A 16,463-nucleotide genomic window follows, 5' to 3' on the forward strand; every position below is an offset into this window, starting at 1 on the left:
CTTTCAAAACAATGGGTGCTGCAGAGATTTACAGAGGCTTATGGTTCTGGAGAATGATCAATTGTTGGGAAAGATCCCAATTAAAACATCAAGGAAAAGATTCATTTTGAAGAATCAAATGAGAATATTTGATCCTAGATAGACCCTCTCTGTACAGACCAGAGAGAATGATTGTGGTTATTTGTGCTAACTGTTTTAGGTAGCTCTTATAGACTTTTTACAAGTTAAACACATTAATAGATAGTTAACAGAGGAGTTTGAAGTTTAATTCTACTGTTGTTCACCTGCTAACTCCCCTTTTTTATAGACAGTAGATAGATGAGGTCAATTGGTTCAAATAGACACATAGAATTTTATAAATTGTGGTCCTGCTACGTAATGGAGCAACTATTATTGTTGCAACACATTTAACAGCGTTCAGCTGGGGGGGGGGCAATATATCTACTCGTTCCTATATTAGCACAATCATCCTCATAAGCATCTTATCAGAGTTTGCTATCAGAAGTTCCTCATTTCCTGGCAAGGATGGTTTTGAAAAAAGATATTTTATTTCCTCACAGTTGTTTACCCGCCACCAGCTGTGGGTGTGTCACTTTTGCACCAACTCTCCTGAACATATATAAAGCAATTCTGTAGAATTTTCTACTGAGTGGTCCCAGCTCCTCTGAAACCTGAACTGAGATTAGGAAGAAAAACCTTGCCATTTAGAATAAGACTTGCATTGACCTAGAAGGAGATTTTCTAGTAGTCTTCTTCAAAGAGAAGGTAAGACATTCATAGAAAAAAGTCTTGTTATTAAATTCTCTTCTTTATATGATCCTTCATCATATGCAGTTTTGTTTCTGAAAAAAAATGAATACCTTCTGATTAAAATGTATCAAAATAACTAAATGCTTTTTTGTATTGCATCTTCCCTTTGTATTAGCTCTTCAGAGATGCCGATTATTGAAGTCTGAATATTATTTGTTCATCCTGATAATATTTCCATGCTTCCATTGAATATAGGTGCTTTATGGAATAATTAGCCTGATGAGATATATCTCTACACAATTGCTGCCTTGTTTCCTAATATACAGAGAGAGTATATTTTTTCTTTATTGCTTATTTATTTATCTATTTTATTTGATTTCTAGACCGCCACCTCTCCCCGAAGGGACTCAGGGCGGTGTACAGGTACCAAATTAAAAAACCATACAAATAATAATAAATATAGTTAAAATCGAATTAAACTTTAAACCCCTGTACAAATTTATAAAAATTAAAAATTAAAAATGGCTGCCTGCCATTTCTTCTTTTTCCCACCTCAGATTCTATCGACCCCATTTCATATTCAGACTGAGATTGTTCTTTAACCCATGCAATCCATGATACAATAATTTTACATGCTGTGAGTGAGCTTCTGATAATGGACACGTTCTGTATATGATTCATTTTCATTAAAAAAAAATAGAATAAACTCTTTTTTTGGTCCTATCCCATACATCAATTCCAGAAGATTAGAGCAGAGCTCTCCAATCCTGGCAACTTTATGACTTGTGGACTTCAACTCCCAAAAGACTTCAACTCCCAGAAGACTTCATCTCCCAAAAGACTTAACTCCCATCTTCACTCGCTGAGGAAGTCTGGGAGTTGAAGTCCACAAGTCTTAAATTTGCCAAGGTTAGAGACTGGACTGGAGCATCTTCATTTTTATTTTGTACATTCTTTCCCTTTCTTTTAGTTTAACAAAACCAAATTCCCTCCCTCTCTCCCTCCCTCCTTCCCTTCCCATTAATTAATCCATGTTGTTTACTATTTAAAGTCACAATCTGCCATATTCCATGAGTGCATCAAATAGGACCAGAGATGATCCATAGATAGAAGGTGATCTCCACTATCCACCATTGCCTCGATGAATCCTGAGACTTTCACATAACACTTTTTAATCAGATGAGCAAGGCCAGATCATCAGCCTTATTTCAACTGTTAGATATTAGCATATATCGCTGTAAGACTCCACTCAGGTCCGCCGCTAGGGCAGGAACTAGGGATCGTTCTGATTGGTCGAGAGATGTACCCGATCCCTATAAAAGGGGAACCCTCAGACCACACACTAAGCTGGATCACTACTACTACTAATAAAGAGCTGTTAAGTCACTACTTGTCCGGAGTCTGTTCTCTCGTTGCCCGAATCTAACACTGGCGACGAAGGTGGGATCGAGAGACAGATAGGACGAAGAAGCTACCTCCAGAATCCAAGGATTCGATCCAGCCTAGGAATTCGGCGGAAATTCCGGCAGCCATCTCAGCGCGGCAAATTCAAACGCAGACAAGATGGCGATGCACACTCCTCCAGCTCCGTTCGACCCAATTGCCGATCATTGGGAATCCTACATGCTAATGTTCGAGTGTTTTCTCGAAGCAAACGATTACACGGGAGTACCAGACTCTCGAAAGAAGAATATATTCCTGAGCTACTGTGGCCGAGAAGTTTTCGAGACGGCCAGAGATCTCTCTGAACCAACATCCATACAGGTGGTATCATGGGCGGCGCTACAACAGACCTTACAAACACACTACGTGCCAAAACCTTCCCGCCACGTTCGCCGCCAGGAATTCAACACGAGGAACCAGAAGGCGGGAGAATCAATCAACCAATATGTTGCGGCGCTCCGGAAAGCGGCAACGCATTGTGAGTTCAGGGATCTGGACGAGCAAATCCTGGCGCTACTCATATGCGGGTTGAGAGACATTTCTCTACAGAAACGGTTGTTGGCCAAACCCAATTTAAGCCTACAGATTGCACTCGATGAGGCAAGAGCTTCCGAATCAGTGGACAGATCATCCGAGACCATACAACGCGGATACAGCGTGATCCAGACCGGAACCAGACACGCCAGAGTACACTATGAGGACACCGATCAAGAGGTCGAGGACTGCGAGTTCGAAGACAGCCATCGTATGCGGAGCAGTCACACGAGACCGGTGGGTAAACCCGAATTCCGTTTGCCACCAAGTGTAAGTTGCGGAGGGAACCACCCCTGGTCTACCTGTCGGTTCAGAAATGTTGTTTGCTCGCATTGCGACAAACTGGGGCACATCGCACGAGTGTGCCGGAGCGAAGTCCCTGCCTCACAATGGCAGCCTCCGATGCACCGCCAACAGAAGCCCAACCTAGGGGCTTGGCGGAAAAACAAAGGGCGCCCAGAGAGAAATCCAAGGGAGTTGGCCGAGAGAGAATACACACAAAGAGCTGAAAGGGCGTATTACCAGAGAACCGAGAGAGAGTATCCCCAGGATACCGATGCCGAGAGAGAGTTGACCCAGAGAGAACCATTGTGAACCTATCTCACAACGATAGGTGAGGTCTGCACCAAGCGGCCTAAAAAGCTGAAAATCACTGTCCTCTTGGAGGACTCCCCTTGCGAGCTTGAAGTTGACATGGGATCGTCCCTGATGATCATTTCATGGTCCGTCATGAAAAAGGCAATCCCTAGCCTTAAAAAGCGCCAACTGCGTACACCAGACATCCTGCTACGAGACTACCAGGGGAACAGGGTCCCCATCGTGGGTCAAGGCACGTTTCGGGGACAGTTCAAGGACATCGTAGCCCAGTTGCCTGTGACCGTCGCCAGCGCGCCTTTACAGAGCCTCCTGGGATTGGATTGGATTGAAGCCCTAGGGCTAGAAGTCACCGGAATCAACGCCGTGGAGAACAGCAGCGCTGAGCAGATTTTTAAGGAGTTCGAGGATGTGTTCAGCCCTGGTCTTGGTAAGTATGTGGGTAAACCTATATCATTCAATCTAGACCCAAACGTGGCACCAATCCGACTCAAACCTAGAAGAGTGCCTTTCGCAATCCGTCCAAATATTGATAAGGAGATAGATAAACTCGTGGAACAGGGGACCCTTGAACCGGTGGATCACGCGCGCTGGGGAAATGCCCATCGTGACCCCAGTTAAACCAGATGGGTCAGTCCGCATCTGCGCGGACTATAAATGCACAATTAATGTCGCCCTACAACAAAGCGCGTATCCTGTGCCAGTAGTCCAGCGGTTCTCAAATAGTGGGGCGCGCCCCCCTGGGGGGGCGCGAGGCTCCGTAAAGGGGGGCGCGAAGGCTCCCTTTCCATCTGGGTGCAACGGCGGCGAAGGCGTGGGCGAGGCAGAATATATGCCGCCTGGAAGTGGCAGCACTTCGGACTGTGGATTTTCATTGGAGCCCCGGGCTGGAGCTCTGCAAGAAGCCTGCTCGGGCGGGGGTGGGAGGGAGGGAAGCATGGGACCGCCCGTCGTCGCCACCGCGTAGCTCGCCTCCCCGCCAGCAGCTCCACCGCTAGCATTCCGTCTGGAAGCTCCAACGCAACAGCCGCTGTTGGGGAAGGGACAAAGGGGCGGCGTTCGCCCGATCTTGCCACCGCCACCCCTTCGCCCCTGGTAACGGCGACTGTTGTGCTGCTGCTTCCAGCTGGGATGCTGGAGGAGCTGCTAGCAGGGAGGGAGGGAAGAAGGGCAGAAGGGAGGTGGAAGGAAGGAAAGAAAAGCAGACACGCCGGAGGGAAAGAGGAAAGAAGGCAAGCAGGCAGGAAGGAGGCAGAAGGAAGGAGGGAAGAATGGAACTGGAAGGGAGGCAGGGAAGGAGGGAGGGAGAAAGGAAGGATAGGAGGATAGGGAAAGAGGAAAGAAGGCAGGCAGGCAGAAGGGAGGGAGGTGCAAGGAAGGAAGAAAGCATAGATAAGCAGGAGGGAAAGAAGGCAGGCAGGCAGGGGGAAAGAGGAAGGAGGGAACTGGAAGGGAGGCAGGAAGGAAGGGAAGGAGGAAGGGAGGATAGGAGGATAGGGAAAGAGGAAAGAAGGCAGGCAGGCAGAAGGGAGGGAGGTGCAAGGAAGGAAGAAAGCATAGATAAGCAGGAGGGAAAGAAGGCAGGCAGGCAGGAGGAAAGAGGAAGGAGGGAACTGGAAGGGAGGCAGGGAAGGAGGGAGGGAGAAAGGAAGGATAGGAGGATAGGGAAAGAGGAAAGAAGGCAGGCAGGCAGAAGGGAGGGAGGTGCAAGGAAGGAAGGAAGCATAGATAAGCAGGAGGGAAAGAAGGCAGGCAGGCAGGAGGAAAGAGGAAGGAGGGAACTGGAAGGGAGGCAGGGAAGGAGGGAGGGAGAAAGGAAGGATAGGAGGATAGGGAAAGAGGAAAGAAGGCAGGCAGGCAGAAGGGAGGGAGGTGCAAGGAAGGAAGAAAGCATAGATAAGCAGGAGGGAAAGAAGGCAGGCAGGCAGGGGGAAAGAGGAAGGAGGGAACTGGAAGGGAGGCAGGAAGGAAGGGAAGGAGGAAGGGAGGATAGGAGGATAGGGAAAGAGGAAAGAAGGCAGGCAGACAGAAGGGAGGGAGGTGCAAGGAAGGAAGAAAGCATAGATAAGCAGGAGGGAAAGAAGGCAGGCAGGCAGGAGGAAAGAGGAAGGAGGGAACTGGAAGGGAGGCAGGGAAGGAGGGAGGGAGAAAGGAAGGATAGGAGGATAGGGAAAGAGGAAAGAAGGCAGGCAGGCAGAAGGGAGGGAGGTGCAAGGAAGGAAGGAAGCATAGATAAGCAGGAGGGAAAGAAGGCAGGCAGGCAGGAGGAAAGAGGAAGGAGGGAACTGGAAGGGAGGCAGGGAAGGAGGGAGGGAGAAAGGAAGGATAGGAGGATAGGGAAAGAGGAAAGAAGGCAGGCAGGCAGAAGGGAGGGAGGTGCAAGGAAGGAAGAAAGCATAGATAAGCAGGAGGGAAAGAAGGCAGGCAGGCAGGGGGAAAGAGGAAGGAGGGAACTGGAAGGGAGGCAGGAAGGAAGGGAAGGAGGAAGGGAGGATAGGAGGATAGGGAAAGAGGAAAGAAGGCAGGCAGGCAGAAGGGAGGGAGGTGCAAGGAAGGAAGGAAGCATAGATAAGCAGGAGGGAAAGAAGGCAGGCAGGCAGGAGGAAAGAGGAAGGAGGGAACTGGAAGGGAGGCAGGGAAGGAGGGAGGGAGAAAGGAAGGATAGGAGGATAGGGAAAGAGGACAGAAGGCAGGCAGGCAGAAGGGAGGGAGGTGCAAGGAAGGAAGAAAGCATAGATAAGCAGGAGGGAAAGAAGGCAGGCAGGCAGGAGGAAAGAGGAAGGAGGGAACTGGAAGGGAGGCAGGAAGGAAGGGAAGGAGGAAGGGAGGATAGGAGGATAGGGAAAGAGGAAAGAAGGCAGGCAGGCAGAAGGGAAGGAGGTGCAAGGAAGGAAGAAAGCATAGATAAGCAGGAGGGAAAGAAGGCAGGCAGGCAGGGGGAAAGAGGAAGGAGGGAACTGGAAGGGAGGCAGGAAGGAAGGGAAGGAGGAAGGGAGGATTTGAGGATAGGGAAAGAGGAAAGAAGGCAGGCAGACAGAAGGGAGGGAGGTGCAAGGAAGGAAGAAAGCATAGATAAGCAGGAGGGAAAGAAGGTAGGCAGGCAGGAGGAAAGAGGAAGGAGGGAACTGGAAGGGAGGCAGGGAAGGAGGGAGGGAGAAAGGAAGGATAGGAGGATAGGGAAAGAGGAAAGAAGGCAGGCAGGCAGAAGGGAGGGAGGTGCAAGGAAGGAAGGAAGCATAGATAAGCAGGAGGGAAAGAAGGCAGGCAGGCAGGAGGAAAGAGGAAGGAGGGAACTGGAAGGGAGGCAGGGAAGGAGGGAGGGAGAAAGGAAGGATAGGAGGATAGGGAAAGAGGAAAGAAGGCAGGCAGGCAGAAGGGAGGGAGGTGCAAGGAAGGAAGAAAGCATAGATAAGCAGGAGGGAAAGAAGGCAGGCAGGCAGGGGGAAAGAGGAAGGAGGGAACTGGAAGGGAGGCAGGAGGGAAGGGAAGGAGGAAGGGAGGATAGGAGGATAGGGAAAGAGGAAAAAAGGCAGGCAGGCAGAAGGGAGGGAGGTGCAAGGAAGGAAGAAAGCATAGATAAGCAGGAGGGAAAGAAGGCAGGCAGGCAGGAGGAAAGAGGAAGGAGGGAACTGGAAGGGAGGCAGGGAAGGAGGGAGGGAGAAAGGAAGGATAGGAGGATAGGGAAAGAGGAAAGAAGGCAGGCAGGCAGAAGGGAGGGAGGTGCAAGGAAGGAAGAAAGCATAGATAAGCATTAGGGAAAGAAGGCAGGCAGGCAGGGGGAAAGAGGAAGGAGGGAACTGGAAGGGAGGCAGGAAGGAAGGGAAGGAGGAAGGGAGGGTAGGAGGATAGGGAAAGAGGAAAGAAGGCAGGCAGGCAGAAGGGAGGGAGGTGCAAGGAAGGAAGAAAGCATAGATAAGCAGGAGGGAAAGAAGGCAGGCAGGCAGGAGGAAAGAGGAAGGAGGGAACTGGAAGGGAGGCAGGAAGGAAGGGAAGGAGGAAGGGAGGGTGGAAGGAAGGATAGACAAGTAAGAGGGAAAGAGGAATGAAAGCATGTGACTACGGTGGGAGACGAGGAAAGACCGGTGTGCTATGTTATGCAGAGGTGTACTTATAACAATTTTATAGACAAATGATACTATTTACAGTCGTGCGGGGGGGGGCGCGAAATGTTTTCTTCTTCCTAGGGGGGGCATGACAGAAAATAATTGAGAAGCACTGCAGTAGTCCAACACCTATTGCACTCGTTGGGGCCAGGAAAAATATTTGCTAAATTAGATATGGCACAAGCGTATCAGCAGCTGCCAGTGGATAGCGCCACGGCGGAGGCCCAGACTATAGTGACGCACAGGGGTGCTTTCAAATGCAACCGGTTACAATTCGGAGTAAGCATAGCTCCCAGTCTGTTCCAGAGCGTCATGGAACGGCTTTTGCACGGAATACCAGGGGTCGTCCCGTATTTTGACGACATCTTGGTGTCAGCTGCAAACGAGGAGCAACTATTAAAAAGAGTTAGAACTGTTCTGGCCAGAATTAGAGAAAAGGGTATCCGCCTTAAAAAGGAAAAATGCCAAATTAACGTCCCTAGCATAGAATTCCTGGGATATAGAATCGATGGTTTAGGCATACATCAAACATCGAAGAAAATTAAGGCGATCCAGGATGCCCCCACACCACGAAGTCAGACCGAGTTGCAGGCATTCCTCGGACTACTTAACTTCTACAGCGTTTTTCTGAGACAGAAAGCTACCGTTGCTGAGCCGCTACATCGACTCCTCGCCAAGAACACGAAATGGACATGGGGACGCTCCGAGGCAGCAGCTTTCGCCGCAGTCAAGCGCCTGCTCACATCCGACTCGCTACTCGTCCAATACAGCCAAACGCTACCACTGGTATTGACCTGCGATGCATCACCTTTCAGCGTCGGCGCAGTTCTCAGCCACAGAATGCCAAACAGGAATGAAGCTCCCATAGCATTCTACTCAAGGACTTTATCATCGGCCAAAAGAAACTACAGCCAGATGGACAGGGAAGCGTTAGCCGCTGTGGCTGGAGTCAAACGTTTCCACGAGTATCTCTACGGCCGCGATTTCGAACTCATCACAGATCACAAACCACTACCTGGTCTTTTGGCGGGAAACCGCCCCACACCAGTCTCACTCTCCCCGCGCATGACCAGGTGGACTGTTTTCCTGGCTGCATACTCTTACAAACTGATACATCGACCGGGCTCCACACTAGGGCACGCAGACGCACTCAGCCGTTGCCCACTTCCAGAGCTATTAACAGACCCCACGCCCGAGGTACCGGTTTTATTAATTGACTGTTTGGACTCAGGACCTGTTTCTTCTTTGGACGTTGCTAGATTTTCTGCTAAGGACAACGTAATCAGATAAGTACAAACTTGGGTATGGAGGGGGTGGCCCAAGGGTAATGTGGGACCCGAATTCAAACTGTTTTGGTCAAAACGCGATGAATTGTCGGTTTTACAAGGTTGTTTATTATGGGGGGATCGAGTTGTTGTTCCATATGCGTTGCGGAGAAATGTATTAGAAGCATTACATGTTGGGCATCCGGGGATCGTAAGGATGAAAGCGTTAGCTAGGAGTTACGTTTGGTGGCCAAACATGGACAAAGAGATAGAGGAATGGGTAGCCACTTGTGATCCATGTCAAGAGTCTAGACCAGCACCCCCTGAAGCGCCCGCCACAGAATGGGACAAACCGAAAGCACCCTGGTTGCGAATACACATTGATTTCGCAGGACCAGTCCAGGGGCAAACGTTTCTAATAGTTGTGGATGCATACTCCAAATGGTTGGAAGTAGTCCTAATGACTTCAATCACGGCAGAGGCAGTCATTAAGGTACTACGGCGACTTTTCGCCACTCATGGCCTGCCCGACCTCCTGGTCTCCGATAACGGGCCCCAATTCACGGCCATGCAATTCGAAACATACCTAGCAAGTCAGGGAATTCGGCATGCCCTTGTCGCGCCATTCCATCCGGCCTCGAACGGACAGGCGGAAAGAATGGTGCGAGCTGCAAAAGAGGCCCTCGCTAGGATGGGCCCAGGTGATTGGCAAACACGAATTGACCATTACCTACTAATCCAGCATATTACCCCTAGTGCCACAACGGGTAGGAGCCCCGCTGAACTCCTCATGGGCTGCCATCTACGGTCTCACCTGGACCGACTTCACCCAAATTACTCTGCCACATCACCCCCAGACTCTACAAGCAAAATTCGGAGTTTTAGCATAGGGGATTCAGTATACGCCCACAACTATGCAGGGGGAACAATGTGGATGCCGGCAAGGGTAATTGGTATCACGGGTCCACGATCATACTTGCTGGAACTAGAGGACGGTAGGAATTGGAAAAGGCACATAGACCAACTCCGGGGTCGCCTGGCACACTCAAACCTGCGATCCGCTAACGAGGACTATATCCCATCGGAAAGTCAGCAACCCGAGAGCCCAAACACAGAGGAATACAGCACCCTGGAACCTAGAGTGGAACCAGAGATAAACGACGGATCGGAACAGCATCCGAGCGAGGAAGGTTTTCCACCCCCCGACTGCGAAACAGAACAAGCAGAACAAGCCGATCTTACGCCCACTCCAACTCAACCCGAACTCCGACGATCCACCCGTGTAAGACAGAAACCGACATATTTAAAGGACTTTGTCACTAACCGGAACACTCCGTCTAAGAAGGGAGGGGTGTTAGATATTAGCATATATTGCTGTATGTCTCCACTCAGGTCCGCCGTTACAGCGGGAACTAGGGATCGTTCTGATTGGTCGAGAGATGTACCCGATCCCTATAAAAGGGGAACCCTCAGACCACACACCAAGCTGGATCACTACTACTACTACTAATAAAGAGCTGTTAAGTCACTACTTGTCCAGAGTCTGTGCTCTCGTTGCCCGAATCTAACATCAACCATACAAACAGCATCCTTGCATGCATAATTGTGAAGGCAGGACTGCTAATCTAAAGACTACCTTACAAAATGAGGTTTTAAGACTAAGACAGTCTAAGACTAAGACTAATGCAAAACTGTTTCTCTTTTGTTCCAACAGGAGTATCTGCAGCCATAGAAGGAATAGAAGAGACTGGAGCATAATGGATATGGCATCCCCCTCTCCTTTCACTCTCTTACCACAAATCAATGAAACATTCACTAGCAAAAACAGAACCTGTTATGATTCTGGCATAAACGAAGAAGTGCTTATTTTTGCAATCTTCTCTATGCTGTTCTGTGTGCTGGGAATGTTGGGCAATGGCCTCGTGATCTGGATGCTGGGCTCCTCCGTTAAGAGGAACACTTTTGCCATTTACATTATCAACCTCTCTGTTGCAGACTTTGGTTTTCTCACCTTTGAGCTGATTATCGAAATCCACTGGCTTTTTACACATCTGTATTGTAACTTTCCCTACGAGCTCTTCCAAACGGGCCTGCTGTTAATGTACAGCACGGGGCAATTTCTCCTGACAGTCATCAGCATCGACAGTTGTCTTTCGGTCCTTTTCCCAATTTGGTATCGATGCCACCGGCCGGTGCACATGTTCACGACTGTGTGTGCTGTCACCTGGGTCATTTCCTTCATCCTCTCTTCAATTCACTTCACAATTATAGCAGTTGATGGATTTGGAAACAGTTATACGCTGATGTATTAGTTCATCGTTAATGCTGTGGTTTGTTTCCCACTTATGACAATCTCCAGTGTGGTCTTGTTTTTGAAAATCTGCCTTAAATCCAAAAGGCAAAGGCGGAGGAAGCTTTTGACAGCTATTTTGCTCACACTTTTCTTATTTTTAGTCTTGGCTTTTCCACTAAATGCCTTTTATTTTATCCTGTATGTTTTCAAATACATACATCCCAACCTTGTGCATTGTTGCTACTTATGTGCCTGCATCAACAGCAGCATTAACCCAGTGATCTATTACCTGGTGGGGAGACAGAGGGGTAAAACTCAGAGAAGCATGAAAGAAGTGCTTCAGAGAGTTTTCAAGGAGGAAGAAAATTGTACTGATCAAGTGGAAAAAGAGGAAGGTTCTAAGATCTCAACTCTTTAATTTCAACTTCAATCTTCAACTCAAGATACAATCATTTCATTTCCAAGCAAGCCCATAATTTCCTTTTTTATTTAATGGCAACTGATCTCTATGCTGATTAATTTGTGCATGAATCCACAATTTTTGCAGACAATTATCTTTGTGCAATATCAAAACATTTTTCAAATAACCTATTTACCTAGTATGCCCAACCTGATGATTAATTAGCTTGCTTTAGTTCTGCCTTCCCCCACTTGAGTGGCCTACAATTCTATTTTTGAACTTTGATGTCTAGCCAGTAAGACGATTGTTGAGAATTTTCAAAGTGGACATTCACAGCTTTCAAGGCCTTCATCATAGAAAGGCCAAGCCAAGGATGGAAACATGTAGCCTTCAAAATGTCCTAGGTGCTATCAGGCATATGACCAATAGTGAAGGATAATGGAATTTTCGCTCAATGCTATCTGGAGAATCCTATATCTGCAACTCCACCAAACCAGGATTAATCAAATCAACTGTATCAAAAAGAAGACAACTGATATAACAAGACCTTATGAAATCACATTTAAATGAAAAATGTTGTATGATTCCAGCAGAAAAGAATCAGACCAAAGATATTTTAAGTGGTAATATTTATAAACTGGCCTCTCTTCCTACATATGTGTACATATTGTATTAGAGCAATTACATCTAAATCATTTCTTATAGCTTTATTTCCTGTAATTAAGTAGAGTTTCATATTACTGAGGACAGACACAGAAGCGACTGAAACTAAAACGATGTTATATAACTTTTATGGAAGGGAAAAGAATTACATTATTTATTCAGTGTACTTTCCCTAAAAAGCTAATGACAAAGCATGGAGGAACTCTGCACTTTTTAGGCTTCCTTATGAAACTGCAAGGGACTATTTTAGACAATAATTATCTGTATGGTTCTCTGGCTGTGGCTTTATCCAGAGAAAGCGAATTTTTCTTCTGCAACTATGCTATAACTGTCCATAAAGAGAATTTGAAAACTTCAAGTAGTGCAGGAAGAGAGGTGACAGCCAGTATGCATTCTGATTTTATTATGTTCATTGTGTCCTAATTTCAACATCTGTCTGCATAGTTTAAGAGAACATTTCTAGATGTTAAATTACTAAATGATTCTGGGTTTGCATGTCTAAGAAAGCCTCTGCCCTAACATCTACAAGAGAAGGCACTTTGCTTCTCTTGGAAAATAAATGAAACATTCTGAGTTTTGTGGTTTCATATTTAAATTCATTTAAAATCTCTTTGTGTTTCTGGCTACCATCACAGATTTGGTGCTGCTTCTGCTTTAAGTATTGTTATCTGAAAATATTTCCTTTTTGCTTCGATATGAGTCTCAGGGTGAGGTCATAAGATTCCATGATTGTCTACAAATCCGAAGCAATTCAGCAATTCTGTGCTACTATCTTCTCCAAACTCTTTTTGGGAAATAAACCAGTCAAAGTAGATTGTCTAAAATTAAAACTGTGGTAAACTTAGATGAGGTTTCAGATGAGACCCAGTGTAGGGCAGTGGCTGTAGACCACATATCTAGAAGTATCTTCCTCTTCAGATGACCAAAGAGCTGGAACAGAGGACAAGTGCTGTTTTTGTTTCATAAATGGGATACAGAGAATGCCAACACTGCTCGTTCCAATGTAACAGTCAGAAAAATTGGAGAGGTGGTCCCATGGAAATCCAAACTCTAAGGTGATCTGGTGGATGGGAAGCTATACTATATATCGTTGGATAGATGATAGACAGATGGATGGATGGATGGATGGATAGCCAGATGATAAATAGACAGACAGACAGACAGACAGACAATGGCTGGCTGGATGGGTGGATAGATAGGTAGGAAGATATGTAGATGAACATATGGATGGGCAGCTGGAGGGCTGGATAGATGGAGAGATAGATAGATGGACAGATGGATGATGATAGATGTTAGTTAGTTAGTTAGTTAGTTAGTTAGTTAGTTAGATAGATAGATAGATAGATAGATAGATAGATAGATAGATAGATAGATAGATAGATAGATAGATAGATGATAGATGGATAGATGGATAGATGGATAGTTGGATAGATGGATAGATGGATAGATGGATAGATGGATAGATGGATAGATGGATAGATGGATAGATGGATAGATGGATAGATGGATAGATGGATAGATGGATAGATGGATAGACGGACAGACGGACAGACAGGCAGACAGGCAGACAATAAACAGGAGAGAGAGAGAAGCAAGCATGTTTAGTTGGAAAGTGTATGAATAGGGGAGCAGAAGAAAGTTTAGGACTTGGGAAAGTTAGCTTGAAAAGTACCCAAGAAGAAAATGTAAGCTACATATTTGCAATGTCTAATGGGGTTCAAGGATAGATAGGTAGATAGATAGATAGATAGATGATAGATAGATTGATAGACAGACAGACGATGATAGATAGATAGATAGATAGATAGATAGATAGATAGATAGATAGATAGATAGATAGATAGATAGACAGACAGACAGACAGACAGACAGACAGACAGACAGACAGACAGACAGATGATGAATAGATACTGTATTTTTTGGAGTATAAGGTGCACCTTTTTTCCCCGCACCTTTTTTCCCCCTAAAAGAGGGTGAAATGTGAGTGTGTCTTATACACCTTTGTTGAAGGACATGTACTGAGATTCTCAATCATCCAGGCCATGATTGTCCCAAAGCTACTTTTTCAGAAGACAAGTGGACATTCTTGTTTTTCTCTTTGAAGACATTTTGTTTCTCATCCAACATGCTTCTTCGGTTCTGAAACAAAACAACCAGATAAACATTTCCACAGAACTGTCACATTAGTCATCAGATTTCATATCCCCTTCTTCCTCTTAGTGATGTCAAGCTAACCTTGCCCTCTGGCAACTGAACAAGTCTTTGTAATTTTCTTGGGAAGGATTTCAGAATTGGTTTGCACATCCTTTCGCCATGTGCCTGAGAAAAAGTGACGGACCAACAACCTCTAGAAGCAAGACCTTCCACTGATTAATTGTTCTAATTGTCAGAAAATGCCTCTTACATCTAGGTTCCATCCATGGTTTCTTGTTCTGCCTTCCTTCAGATGTTTTACAGTATACAGTAGGGTTACCCCTTCTTCTATTTTGCAGCCTTTAGATATTGGAACACTGCTATCATATCAGTCCTAGTTCTTCTTTTCATTAGAGTAGACATACCCAATTCCTTCATATGTTTTAGCCTCCAATCCCAGTATAGACTTTGGAAAGGATGCAGAGAAGAGCAACAAAGATGATTAGGGACTTGGGGTTATCATATGAAGAATAGTTGCATGTGTAGAATCACAGACTCTTAATTCCAGGTTTTATACGGCATCTTTGAACAGTGTGATGTCCCAAGGAAAGTCCAATCTTGCTGATTGTTGTTGGAGTTATATCCTGAAGGGCTCAAGCTTCACTCAGCCTACCATTCTTCTGAGGTTGAGGTCAGTCAAATGAGGACCCAGATTGTGGGGTCAACATGCAGACCATATGCCCAGAGAATGCTGTAAAGCTCTATGGAGTGGTATATAAGTCTAAATGCTATTGCAATTGTTACTTATTTGTTAACAAGGACAGAGATAAAGTGTTACTACATACGGGACAAAGTTCTTACTAAATTCCTGTTTTTTCTGGCTTCCCCTGTATGCAAGTGGAAATATTTGAAGTTGAGTAAAAAGAGCGACAGGAGAATTTCAAAGAAAAAGCAAAGCAATTCAGTGTGATGATGTGACACTTTATAAATGTTGGCGTTTTAGAGTTGGCTAATAGGATTAACATATATGTTATCCTATTAGCCAACTTTATTCCCACGTCAATTAAAATGAGCCATTACCTTGAGAAATAAACACAGCCTTAATGTTTAAATGTATATCAGTAAATTGAACAGTCATGTTAAATTGTCCCATAGGATTATCATGCAAGCAGAACATTATTCCTACACAGAGTTAAAAGGAGTAGAATAGCATAAAATAAGAGAGTTGGAAGGGATCTTGTAGATCATTCAATCCAACCCCATTCCCAAGCATTAGACCCTACACCATTTCTGACAGATGGCAGTCCAGTGTCTTCTTCAAAGCTTCCAGTGATGAAGCTCCCACAACTTCTGAAGGCAAGCTGTTGATTGGTTAATTGTCCTCACTGTCAGAAAATGTCTTCTTATTTCCAGGTTGAATCTCTCCTTATTCAGTTTTTTCCATCCATTATTCCTTGTCTGGCCTTTGGGGGCTTTGGAAAATGGCTTGACCCCCTCCTCTCTTTGGTAGCCCCTCAAATATTGGAACACTGCTATCATGTCTCCCTGGTTCTTTTTTTCACTGGACTATCCATTTCCAGCTCCTGTAACTATTTTCCGTAAGTTTTACCCTCCTGTTCTCTAATTGTTTTTCTCTGTACTCTTTCTAGAGTTTCAACAGCCTATAATGTATTGCATTTTTGCTGATAAATAAATGAAGGGAGACTAGTATAGATCTATTTCAAACTATTTAGCTTTCATCTCACTGGGATTTGAACCTGGGCTGTTTTTACATGTTAGGCAGTTATATCAACCTCTAAGCCACAAGCTCTCATCCCTCATCAGCTGAGCCAAGGAAATGATTAAGTGTTATGTCAAAGCACCTGGTATGCTCAAATATGGGAGGGAGCATACTGCGTATACACTCACACCCACACACAAACATACATACATACACACACATATATACTACATACATACATATGCAAATATATGCAAATATTTTTCAAACTAATTCCAACATCATCTCCATATGGTTTTAACACACCAAAGAGCAAATTATGTTCAGATGTGCTCTTAATTCCCCTGTTGTTGTTGTTTTACTATCCCGGGGGGATTTAAAAACCCATTTATGAACAAAGATGAGGGAGAAGTAAGCCAACATCTTGTTTTCCAGACCACCAAGTACAATTTGTTTTTCCTGCCTTGTGGAATAACCACAGTGTACCAAAAAGAGAAAGAGATCCGGTTTTCTTCCAAAATACACCTAATTTCATTGACATCATTTTTTCTCAAGACATTCCAAA

The 16,463-nt window shown here is 45.6% G+C and overlaps 1 pseudogene across 1 annotated transcript; it reads left to right on the top strand.

Annotated features, from left to right (window-relative positions):
• The first annotated feature begins 656 nt into the window (after positions 1–656).
• LOC309391652 (mas-related G-protein coupled receptor member H-like) lies at positions 657–11,400 on the top strand (annotated as a pseudogene). The gene is made up of 2 exons (XR_014176863.1): positions 657–765; positions 10,407–11,400. The product of XR_014176863.1 is annotated as a mas-related G-protein coupled receptor member H-like (transcript).
• Positions 11,401–16,463: the final 5,063 nt, after the last annotated feature.

This window comes from Natrix helvetica (genome assembly GCF_964273705.1).
Source record: "Natrix helvetica genome assembly, chromosome: 4".
NCBI lineage: Eukaryota > Metazoa > Chordata > Lepidosauria > Squamata > Natricidae > Natrix > Natrix helvetica.